Source organism: Schistocerca serialis, chromosome 2 (genome assembly GCF_023864345.2).
Source record: "Schistocerca serialis cubense isolate TAMUIC-IGC-003099 chromosome 2, iqSchSeri2.2, whole genome shotgun sequence".
Classification (NCBI taxonomy): Eukaryota; Metazoa; Arthropoda; class Insecta; order Orthoptera; family Acrididae; genus Schistocerca; species Schistocerca serialis.
In genome coordinates this window covers 1,069,448,152-1,069,461,024 of record NC_064639.1, presented here as the reverse complement: position 1 = coordinate 1,069,461,024, position 12,873 = coordinate 1,069,448,152, and positions in this window count along the sequence as shown.

Genomic DNA, 12,873 nt, shown 5'->3' with positions numbered 1-12,873 from the left:
CTCACCGTCAAACCGAGAGCAAGAATTATATGGGCCAAAGAACAAATGTAATTAATTATTGTGTTTTTGAGGTTGACATATGTAAAACAATTGTCCACTATCGGAATAACAGGCGTGAGTGACAGTTATTACAGACGCTTCAATTTTACCGCGCTAAGACGTCGATCTTCGAAGAGAATTAATAACTGCAGACTCTGGAAAAGCTTGCTGCCGTTATTAGCGATCTGCGTGAGATGTAAGAAATGGCTCGTCGGCTAAATTACTTACATGGAAAATTACTATCAACGGTCTTCGCTTGCTTGCAGGACACCACTGTCTAATTTGGGCTAAGAATGCAAAATTCAGATGATGAGTATGCACACTAATACGAAAACTTTATGATAACATCTTCAGAGTTCGTGGCCGTAGACTTCGGATTCCTATATTATGTATACTTAATCTAATCTACCGTTATCAATATACTGTACTTCCTGACAATCACAAGTGCATTTCTTCCTTTCTTATCTGCTAGTGAGAAATGTATCGTATCCCATGTTTCCTTTTATAATGCAGCGTCATTTGCCACATAAGTGTACTAATTTTTTGGTTTTAATTAAGTACTGTTTCAAAGGTAGGACCAGTCCGTTTGTGTTGTGATATTGTTATTTACTCTTGTCCTCCTGTCTGTAACCTTACTTACTTTTACCATTTCTGGAGCAGTGTCTCTGCTGTTAGTGTTCTTTACGTTTTCCTACTGCAAGTACGTCTTCAGCTTTTTATCTTCGCGCTGTGTGGATGTGCCACTAAATAGGTTCCATCGTGCAGTATTCGCACAATGCGAAAAGGATCGATATACAGCAGCTGCCGTATTTAATTTTTGTTTTGTAATAATGATGTTTTACAGAGGGTCCTTAGCAGTTCACTTTCCGTAACGGAGAAATAATTAACTCTATGCCGCTGCTTGTCGTAATGAATCTTTCACACCGTGGGTCTTACCTGCATTGCCTTTTCTTCTAGGGATACTACTCCCTCGCTAGGCTTATGCCCAGTCAGTGTAGCCCACTCGTTCTCTTCCTTGTTTTCGTGTGTTAGGTCTGATGGTGTATAATGTGTATTATTCAACGGAACTTTGTCAACGATCTGCTGAAACATGCCGAGAAACTCCACCCACTTAATCTGGTGGCTGGGTACGTATTCATTAATCTATTGAATTCGCGAAAAATTCTTTTTACTTTCATCAGGTCCACGGTACATTCATACCCGTTTATATCTAAATGGAATTTCCCTGTCTGTAGGTTAATCTTCGCGTTCTTTTCACGACAAAACGATTGTGTGTATATTCCCTACTACTGCTTTAATGCTAGCTTGTTCAGTCCCCTCTGACTTCACTGAACGCTCGTGGTATTCGTTTGTGAACTCTTCCCTAATGTCGAAGTCATTGTTATACCTTCACAGGTTACTCGTCACATGTAGAGAACGCACAGTCCCTTCCATGGTCAGCATCAGAGGACGTAATGTGACCAGTTTTAGCACATGTCCGAACGTATTTTGTATTAATGATGTGAGCGTGTGAGTGCTATTCTGTCATTCTGCACAACGGATTAACCTGAGATGTCCCCTTTACCCTGTGGCTCCTGCAAGATGCAATTTCCACCCCCACACTACTACAGAAGTCAGACAGACGCTCCTAACGAGCGGAGTCGTCTCTTCTGGAGTCGTCTGCTGTAAGGAAATGACACAAAAATTCACAAAATTTCTTATGTAACTAGTGGGATACTTGGGTACTGGAGTCGTGCTAGTTAGTGTAACAAAAACATGACACTAACGAAAATTATTATCTATTTTGAAAAATTCTGTGAAATTACAATGGCACTTTTAGCTATGAACTGAACAAGTTATTTCCGGGTTCTTTTCAGAATGTGAAGTTACCTCTTGAGGATAGGATTCGCTAATGAAATTTCTATACAAACCTTAAGATTGTTATTGACTTGGCAGAGTGGCTAAGAGCCATCATCCGTTACAATGTTGCTCGGTACGGCCGAGGCTGTCGCGTGAGAAATGCAGTGAAGTGTACTGTTTTGGAGGAAATATGGGCCTCGCAAGAGTTGTAGCACACAATGCCATAAGCTGCGATGACTGCTGTCTGCGCCGCTCGCTGTTGACAATTAAGATAACTCTTGCTCTCTGTGGATTGACCTCCGCCAATCAAACTCTCCCAATGCCTTGAAGTCAAGGACCCCTATTTGCCCCTAGTCTAACTATTGGCATGGTACACCGGTCAGATAACCAGTCCACTGCCATGCCACTCAAAAATTCGCTCGCAGGCGTTTAACTATAACTCTGTCCGTTCACACCGCACAATAAGTGTGGTGGCCAACACAGTGAACAACGCTTAATTGCAAGGGCTCAATACAGAGTCGCACTCCGATTCGCTCTCGACAGAGGTGCTCTCCCAGTGAAGTACTGAGGTGAGACTTGTTCCTCGCTCTTTGAGTATACGTACGAGCGCACACGCTCTTGTTACGTGATCTCGCTCCAAGGGCGACAATGGAACGGCCCCTCTCCGCGACAGACGTGAAGGGGTATATCTTTCGGTCTCTTCCATTACTCCTTCAGCTCAAGGAGTCAGGAATATTGTCTGGCAATCAGCATTGCTCTTCTAAAACGCGACAATGACGTTTCGTTTAAGGCGACCATTCCAGAAATCTGTAGCATCGGCGTTTGGTGTTTGTTGTCTCCCTGAGAAAATCTCTGAAACTGCGTGCTACATTTGTCAAGAATGCATAGGCTGGGCGCTCCCACACAATGTAGCGGAATTTGCTTTTAAACTGAACACAGGGTCATTCTTCCTTTCACTCAGGAAAATGCTGTCCGCTCCACGGGCCGTCGAGGTTGACTCGTCTTCTGAAGAGACTGGCCTCCCGGCGTGCAGCCTGCCTCTCTCGAACTAAAAGCTACTATGACCGTCATGTCTGGAATGTATGTGTGTATGTCAGCCTCTAGTATTTCAACCACGGTGCGCTTACTTGTTATTTGCATATCGTTTACATGAATTAATACAACATTGACTTTATCTTATCGAGTTTGGGTTCGAATGAAGCGTCTTTATGTGCGGAATATGATTGTGAGGGTGGAATGTGTAAGCAATGAAGGTCAGGAGACCATGACGTCTTATAATGGTTTAAACGGAAACTGCTTATTGAACATCGAGTTTTTCGCATAAATTTTTAAGCCAATCTGATGATGCCCCAAAAGGGCGAAACGAGTCATTTTCTGTAAATAAAAAAAATGGAAACCGAGAATAGCAGGAAACCTGTGTCGCAAAGAGTTAGGTGCAGCAAGACGTCAGGCTCATTGAGACTATTGGCGTATAGTTTTTCCGAGAAGAACATTGTGATTACGAGAGAATATATCGGTTCTAAGAATGGAAGAGGCCGGGGTCAACAATTCATGACAGTAACACCACAGCTGTGGGTTGGTTAAGGAAGACACTGCAAGGAAATTAGAGAAACATTCTCTGCATTTTGGATTGCAGGCAACTGCACAACTACGTTCATTAAGGAACTGCCAAAAATTAAGGATACTTATCTCACCATCAGCAAACAAATAATGAACTGCGTGTCCACAAATCCCCTTGGCAGACTTCGTCTTCGCATGCGGCAAGTCCCCAGCGTCCGGAAAGAGGAGACGTTGAGTAGATACCTGATGAGGAGTCGTATGGGTTATTAGGGACAACATCTGTCGCTCCAAGAACCAGAAACCTCTTGACGATTCAAAATATCACAGGCGACACACAACGGGGTTTCTGCGAGGTGAATCCTGCCAAGGCGTGACCGGCATACTTGCTTCCCATTGATAGAAAAGTACCAAGCAGACTGGACGTCAGTGTCGAGATAAGCAGCGCACACCGATCGCCAAACGACACAACAGTCGACATGGGGTAGCAAACTGTGCTGCTGAAGGAAACCACAAACGACCTCCGCTGGCAGTATCACAGTACGGACGTAGCTCAGTTCGAGGTTAGGTTTATCTAAAAGGAGTTCATTAAAAGAAAAGGGAAACAATTAAAGCTGCTTGATATGAAACCACAATGCATTGGGCAATGTGGTTCAGACGAACGGGCCGAAAGTACTTAGGGCAACCGGATGGGCTGCTCGCCACATTCCTTCTAAGCAGTCAGTAGGTACACAACATAGCTTGATGAACAGAGAAGTAACTTCTAAGCAAAACGAGTAAAAACTTAAGTTATGAGTCTATATAACAGCGTTGGAAAAACAGTTAAGTCACTAAAGGATAAGGAAACTGGCCAAGGCAACCACTTCCACTTACACCTAATTGTAAATAAGTTCAGCGGCCAACCGAGCTTCAGCTTCAAATCACGCCACGAGACAGAGACAGTGACAACATAACCATAGCGCGGGGTGGATAATATAAGAGGAAGGGAGACGCGAACGGTTGGCTGATGAACCTCATCTACGTCAAACACAAGCTTGGCTTGGGATGACAAGCCACCAAATACATGCAACAGGATTTGCCCCCGTAAGGCGCATGAGATTGAGGGCTGCAAATAACTAAACAAAGCGAATTCTGCTTTTAGTGCGCAATGTACCAGGCAAAAAAAAAGTTGAACTTCAGGAGTAACGACAAATTTAACGTAAAAAATATTACACAACCGCGAGCAGTCAGAAGCCCCACAAACGTAAAGCACACATTCAAGTCACAACTCTATGACAATTACCAAATTGAAGCTTCTGTGTTTACACACGAGCGACAAGTCCCTTAAATTGCCTGGCCAGACACAGTGGCGAGATACAACAACAGGAGCCTGAATCGAGTCCGATATAGAGGCAGAAAGACACAAAGACGCGCAGAAACTGGAGCAGTCACAATTATGAAGCTCACAGCGAGAAGCAAGATCAGTCTTTACAAACGCTGTGTGGTCTCGGCACCGAAACAGCAAACTACAAATAACTCACAGAGCATCCAGAGCAGCTGTGCGGTGTCAGACAGTGGGAAAACTTGGAGCCACCAGGAGATGCGTGGATGGAGACCCACCGACCGACTCCGAGTCCCGATGATCAAAGGAAAAATGCATCCACTCTGGTTTCTCGTGCACGTCCCTCGTGTCCGAAAGATGCTTAGCCACACAAAATTGAAAATCACACGGGTGGTAAAACAAACAGCCGGTCAGTTGGTACGCAGACTTGCCCAGTCAGTGCTGCATCCCTCAATGCCTCTCCCGGAAGCGGCCTCAAACGCCTCCCGCGAAAATGTGTCTCGGCCCCCTTCACGTTAAAGATCGTGCTCCAGGAGACGTGAGGCGAGCTATCGAACGCGCAAAGGTGCAGTCTTACTACGATTCTAGTTTTAAATCACTACATTTCTTTAATGAAAGTTGTAGTTCCTGAAGGCATTGCGTAGGTGGATCAATTCGCGAGGCAGGTTAAGAACGTTTGATATCATTGTTGCACCATACCGCAGTGTATGTAACACAGTGTGCCACGGTGACATGGATGTTACTGTAAAGGCCGTTGAGGCGTCCCAAGAACACGTTAAGGTTCCCCTCGTCCGTGGTCAAATGATAAACGTGTCGTCAACGTAAGGCATGAAAAAACAAGGATTTAATTGCGCCATGTCTAAGGCAACATCGTCAGTGTAGTGTTGGCAGAGGACCCAACACTGTGTTTCTAGAGGAGGCCGAAATGCACGCGTTTATTTACACGCTGACTGGTGTGAGGTCTGGAACAGGACAATATCTTGAGAATTGCAAATAAAGTACGTTGATGATGTAATACTTAACTTTAATCCACAATTGTAGAACATCTCTCTTGCTGATACATGCTTCACATAATAATTATCAATTGAATACGGCGCCTTGCTAGGTCGTAGCAAATGTAGCTGAAGGCTATGCTAACTATATTCTCGGCAAATGAGAGCGTATTTGTCAGTGAACCTTTCCTTGCAAAGTCGGCTGTACAACTGGGTCGAGTGCTAGTAAGTCTCTCTAGACCTGCCGTGTGGTGGCGCTCGGTCTGCTATCACTGACAGTGGCGACACGCGGGTCCGACATATACTAATGGACCGCGGCCGATTTAAAGGCTACCACCTAGCAAGTGTGGTGTCTGGCGGTGACACCACAGTCAGAATCCTCCATGAAGAGGTTTGTAATACCTAGAGTTAAGGTGCGACCCATTGCAACGCCGTCCGTCTGATCGTAATTCTGGACGTTCTACGGGAAATAAGAAGAAAAAGAGTGTGCCTAAGTAGCTCGAAAGCCTAACTTAAAAAAAAACAAAGATGCTAGAGTTTTAGATAACTAAACTGTACCATGATATCAAAACTGACCTGCCGGCATCTGTGGCTGAGCGATTCTAGGTGCCTCAGTCTGGAACCGCGCGACCGCTGCGGTCACAGGCTCTAATCTTGCTTCGGGCATGGATGTGTGTGATGTCCTTATGTTAGTTAGGTTTAAATAGTTCTAACTTCTAGGAGACTGATGACCTCAGATGTTAAGTCCCATAGTGCTCAGAGCAATTTGAACCATTTGAAAATTGACCATAATGTCACCCTCGCTTAGTCGAAGAGTCTGTAATATTACATTGTCAGTTTCCCACATATAGAGCGAGGAGATTGGCCAAATACGTCGCCAGCTTTTATGTTTGTGAAACATTGATGGATATGATGTGGCCGAATGGCGTCCTATTCTTCTGGATCTTCTGTAAAGAATAAGCAGAAGGTGATCTAGGTGCCTATTGGATAACTTTTTGGACCGCACTCTCTTCCAACTAAGAGCGCTTTAGAAGTTCAGATGTCTTTCATCTTATTCTCGATGTTGGGTCGGGTGGTAATTTGCGGTAGCACGTCTAGTGGCGCACAGATCTTTGTATCATAGCCCTCGGATACCGTGATTACGGTTTCACTGACCTTGTCAGCAACAAGAGTCACAATACTAACATCAATGCGTGGTGCTCGCAGACCATTGCGCTCAGTCCTTGGCGTGATGGATGTGGTAACTCTGCTGTCTTAAGAATTCCGATAGATTCACACCGTATTTGTCCACTGTTTCATTTGGGAGATTGCGGACTGCCTGTTAGAGCCACTTATTATTTAAGAGTTTTGTAACTAAAAATAAAACAAGGTCAAATTTTTCTGTCCAGGAAAGTTATCAAATTTCCAAAACAATTTAACTCATCGAAATACTTCGTTTTCGTCATTATCCAAAACCTACGCTCTGCAATCGATCTTTCCAACGTACCTCATCGATTTGCATTTATTATGTACAAGCTGCAGAAAACGGAGTTTTTGCTTCATTCTCATTATTGAGCTCGTAGGAAGCATGAATATTTAAGTCATTACTCCTACAAATACCGTCTAAGAATGGTACAGATCTATATAGTGTCTCGAAACATGTCAAAAGTATGACCTTAATTTTAGCTAGGCCTGGAATGACGGTTATTTTCTTGAAATAAACAAAATTTTCATATCCAAGAAAGTTTGTTCCTCTGAAACTGGCAGGCACAGTGCTTTGTGCGGCAGAAGTGGCAACATAGTGACATTCGTCAATAACGGAGGCGGGAGCAGCCCGGTAGGCTTTCGGTGGAATGCTACAGTTACTTAAAATAGGAATGTGATATACAACATTTAAGTTCTGCAGAAGTAACACATTAAGAAACGAGTTAACATGATAAATTTCTACTCGAAACAATCTGCGCAGAAGCAAAATTGCCCACTAGTTTGCTCTGTCAGCACTGTAACATGAAGCTTACCTACCTGGATCAAAAAATTTCTCACAATCTGCAAGACAACCACTGAAATACTTGCTGCAAAAATATGGCAGCCTTTTTATAAAATAACTTTGAGAAACGAAGTGCAGGAACATACATTTACTGAGTTACTCTTTGGGAAACGTGTAATGCACGGAACGCTTCCGGGCTTACGTATTAACCACGTAATTTTCTGGGCTTTTTATCTCATCAAAGAAAACTGAAAAAAGCTCACAGTTGCAAACGGCGGGCATCAGATGCAGTCGGCGGAGCGTAACACAAAGGAAGCAGGAAATGTTACCCGCGGGTGTACAGCGAATTTCCAATAGCAGCTGGGCAACCGCCCCACCACCCCGCGTTCCGCTATCGCCCGCCTGCGGCTGTCACCAGCCGGAACTCCGGTCGCTTTGAGGCGAAATGAGAAGTGCCACAACACATTAAAATATTCCCTCTCCGGCGAAATATCGCTGGCAGCTCTTCTTATTTCAGTGTAAATAATACAACTACGTCCTTTCCCAACCGAACAATAAGGCGTCCCAACTCTTAATGAGTGTCGAATGACGAGGTTGTACACTGCATTGTCACTCAAGAAAATATTCTGCATAATTATCTCCAAATGAGAAACGTGTTCATTCGATACGCAGGCTAATTAATGGTTCCGGTACTCTGATTTAAAATATCATCAGACACTTGACAATACTATGCAGTTAATGTCAGGGTAGTTGCTCTCAGGGAATTAGAGAAAAGTTATGTTAATGACACAAAAAACTCGTTTTAAGGGATAACGTGATGAAATGTTGAGCTCTCTTCAGGATAGACCTTTGATAATCACAATGGCGTGGAAATGTTACTGCTCTAGCTTATTACTTACGTGACGACAATCGCAAACTTATTCTGCATATCGAAAGCTTGCTGCCTTTTGCTAAGGTAGTATAAATGTTCACAACAACATTACATTTTCCAAATAAAGTAGTTAAAGACGAACGACAGTTACAGAGGAACATGAGATTGAAGACGATAGTCAGATAGAAAGACCAGTAACTTACTAAACGTCTATGGAAAACAGTGGTAAAGGATACTGTGTGATGGTGAGTTTACAAGGAAAAATCTCTTGTAAATCAGATAAACGCAAAAACAAACCTTCGTTGATGCAACGAACCAGAAACCTCGGCAAGTTATTAAAGGTAACGTCTAAATGTCTGAAGAGTCGTATTTCCCTGCTAATTTCTATCAAAGGCGTAACGAAGGACATTAGCAGAAATGTAAAAATTAGACTCTCTTCATCGAAATGTGAACCGCAATACAGAGCTTATAATGATTTGGGAAGTCGTAACGAAATTATAATTGCCTTCTAGGATCACACTGCAAAGAAAAGCAACTGCGAACGTCTGCAAAGTGACTGTTTACAACAGCTGTTTGTATCATCGAAGATGACAACGCAGCCCTCTTTCTCGACTAGAATTAAGCAAGATTCGTTTAACCAGTGTGACATGCTTTATCTGGCCAATGCAGTCATCGGATTGTATTTTTATCCAGTTACTTTTGTCTCACTTCCTCTGGCAAAGTGCGACAAATTGTAACAGTTTATTTGCGAGCAATGGTACAAAATCTCATTGAGTGCAACGCAGGGTTTATTTGCATGGATCATCATGATGAGTCATGCTCTTCTGGTCACAAGACGTGCGAGTGCGTATTACTTTCTATTTCGACCACAAAGGGCTTCTCCTGTAAGAGCTGTCTTTATGCGTTTAAATCCTTATGCCGTCATCAGTAGCAAATTACTTCGTGTTAAATTTTTCGGGTGGATTTTAAAGGGGGGGAGGGGGGGGGGGGTAGATGGCGCGGAGGGAGCAGCATGAGTATGGAGTGAGCTGTATGCGTACTGAATCTCTTCTTGGGAGCCGGTGGTGTATCACCAGAAATGATTAACTGAATTTTTCAGAAACGAGAAGAATATTCCAAAGATGAAACGTATTTAGAATCATGCTCTTTTTTAAGCAAAATTGGGAAGTACGTATTGATCTTTCTCGACCACATTGGGCTGCTCTGGTAATGATGCAAAAATGATTGAGTCACGCTTTATTACGTCTATTAAGCTGTTATATGCTGAAGCCACGGTCATTGGGCGCTTTCATTCGTGTTTACATTGTGAATTCCTTCTTTTAGCAAGCGCGTCGAATCTATTACCAGGAGACAGCTATGTGACAACGAAAGTGTCTAATCTACGCTTTTTTCGATGAGAGGAAGAATATTTAAGTCGAAGCGTATGACGAAGACAATCTGTGGCTTTCCGTAAATCAGGTTGTAATGAAAATATAAATACGTTGCCAGTTCTTCTTCTCTTTTTTTCTTTTTTTTCTTCTTTTTGCTTCATTACTTTTCTGACTCGTTTTTTTGGGGTCCGCCAGGAATTCCTCCACTAGCAAACCAATTCCTCGATTATTTGCTGGATGCATACCTATCTCTGTTTTCCTCTACTGTTTTTACCCTCTACAGCTCCCTCAGGTACCATGCAGGCTGTTACCTGATATCTTAAAAGATGTCCTAGGTCCTATCTCTTCTTATTCCTCTCCGATTCTACGGAAAACCTCCTCATTAATTGTCACATCAGTACTCCTAACTTTAAACATTCTGTTGCAGCATCACATCTCAAATGTTTCTAGCATCATCTGTTCTGGTTTTCCTACAGTCCATATCACACTGCCATATAATGCTGTGCGCCAAAAGTACGTTCTCAGAAATTACGTCCTCAGTTTGAACCTATGTCTGTAACCAGTACACTTGGTTCAAAATGACTCTGAGCACTATGGGACTTAACTTCTGAAATCATCAGTCCCCTAGAACATAGAACTACTTATACCTAACTAACCTAAGGACATCACACACTCCATGCCCGAGGCAGGATTCGAACCAGCGACCGTAGCGGTTGCGCGGTTCCGGACTGTAGCGCCTAGAACCGCCCGGTCACTCCGGCCGGCCCAGTAGACTTGTCTGGGCCAGGAATGTCCATTGTGACAGTGCTGGTCTGTTTTCTTTTTCCTCCTCATTCCGTCCGTTATGATTATTGCATTGTGTAGGCAGCTGAATCCCTTAACTTCATCTATTTAGTGATCACCAAATTGGATGTTACGTTTCTCGCTGTTCTCATTTCTGCTATATCTCATTACTTTCGTCCCCCGTCAATTTACTATCAATCCGTATTCTGTATTCATTATCCTGTTCTTTCCATTCAGTATTTACGGTATGGCTTGTTCACTTGCACTGAGCATAACAATGTCATCGGCGAATATTAACACGGATATCTAGTAGCTGGACCAAAGATATATAATTGCCGTCTAATTTGTGTATTTGTTGGCAGCTAGTGCAGATGGCATCTGGAGAGTATGGTGCGAGTGGGTAAGAGCAGCAGTGAATGTGTACTTGATTACCGCATTGTATCCGGTTTCTAGAAGACGTAAGAAACCGTGGGACCAGCGTTAGCGGAAAAGAACAGTCGCTTCTGATATAGCAAGTACTCGTTTTGTCTCCGTCCGCAAACAGACTTTAGTGAGAGTAAACATTACTTAATGTAGGTGTGGCGGTGCAGGTCAAGTTACGGAACAAAATAGGCACAGGTAAACAAACAGCGGGGCCGGTCTGAAAGGAGCGCTTACGTCATTTCCGCTGGGCGCGGCACCCTTCAAAAATCCATCTCCGTCGGTGGGCGTCGCCGACTCAGCTCACGCTCGCTGGAAAAGTGTGGGCAGGTCACTGTCAATGGTCGATTTACAGCTGCTTCACGCGCTGTGTTGGTAACTGTGACATGACGAAGTACGCTTAGCAGATATGTGCTAATTTTCTACGAAACTGACTTATATATATGCTACAGTCGTGAGGAATGGCTTTTATGTAAATGTATTAGTGGTTTACATTCTCTAAGCTGTGCTCCACGAAAATTGTATCAATTAAATACGAGCAGCGACAATAAATAAATCACAGAAGTTGCTTTCGTTAACTGAAGTTCCAATTGCTTATTCCTTTCCTGTTCATATTTTAGACCAAAGCTGTTGCTGTTTCGTAGCGTAAATTATCGTGTTGTCATATAAGTTGGTAATCGATTATTCTGGCAGATCAGTTGCGACTTGGATTACTTGTAATTCAAGTGTATGCACCCTCCACTACAATTGTGTGTTTTATCGGGAGTTTACTCATCTGGCATCTGGGGAAAACAATAGTTGCCTGATACAAAGTATCTAAGCTTTTCGAGGGCGGTGTTTACTTCCGTTAAAACATACAGACTGACAGGCTGTGGTCAATTTATGATTTTGTTCAGCAACGTTGCTTCCTCGTCTGTGGGAAACATCTTTAGAGGTGAAGTTCTGGCAACGATGTTCTTCTTCACGATTTACGACAGTCTGTCGAAGTCGGGGTAAGTTTCCGATTCCCCGCCACTGTTGAAATAGCGTGCTTTTAAGGCAAAGAACTCATCGAGCCATGTTCAGAGAACATTTTCATCCAGAAAGAAAGTTTCTTGAATACTATCGTATAGAGAGCGGAAAAGGTGAAAATCTGAGAGTGCAAGATCAGGTGAAAAAGGTGGTTGCGGAAGGACCTTCCAGTTCCTATCTACTGACTTTCGTCAGTCTAGCTGAATGTGAGCGATCGTTATAAGGGAGTACCATCACTTCACGCAACCCTCCCGGTATTTGTTCTTGGAATGCGTCTGCAAGACGTCTCAGTCGTTTACAATAAATGTCGGAAGTAATGTTCACACTTCGGAAAAATAATTCATAGTTCACTGCACCGTCGCCTTTCCACCAGGTACATAACGCTATATCTTGTCGATGCGCGCATGTCTTTGCTGCTTTTTTCGGCTTAACCATTCCTTTCTTTTCCTTACATTAGCATAAAGACATCATTTATCGTCACCAATAACGATACATAATAAGATACTTGTTGTTCATGAGCCAATTGGTGACGAGCAAGCAGAGATGCACAATAAGACCACTCACTGATTTTTGTTGTTTGTGCTTGGTACCCATACACCTGATTTCAGAAACTACTCCATTGCTTGCAAAGGGATTACCATCACTTCACGCAACCCTCGCGGTATTTGTTGTTGGAATGCGTCTGCAAGATGTCTCAGTCGTTT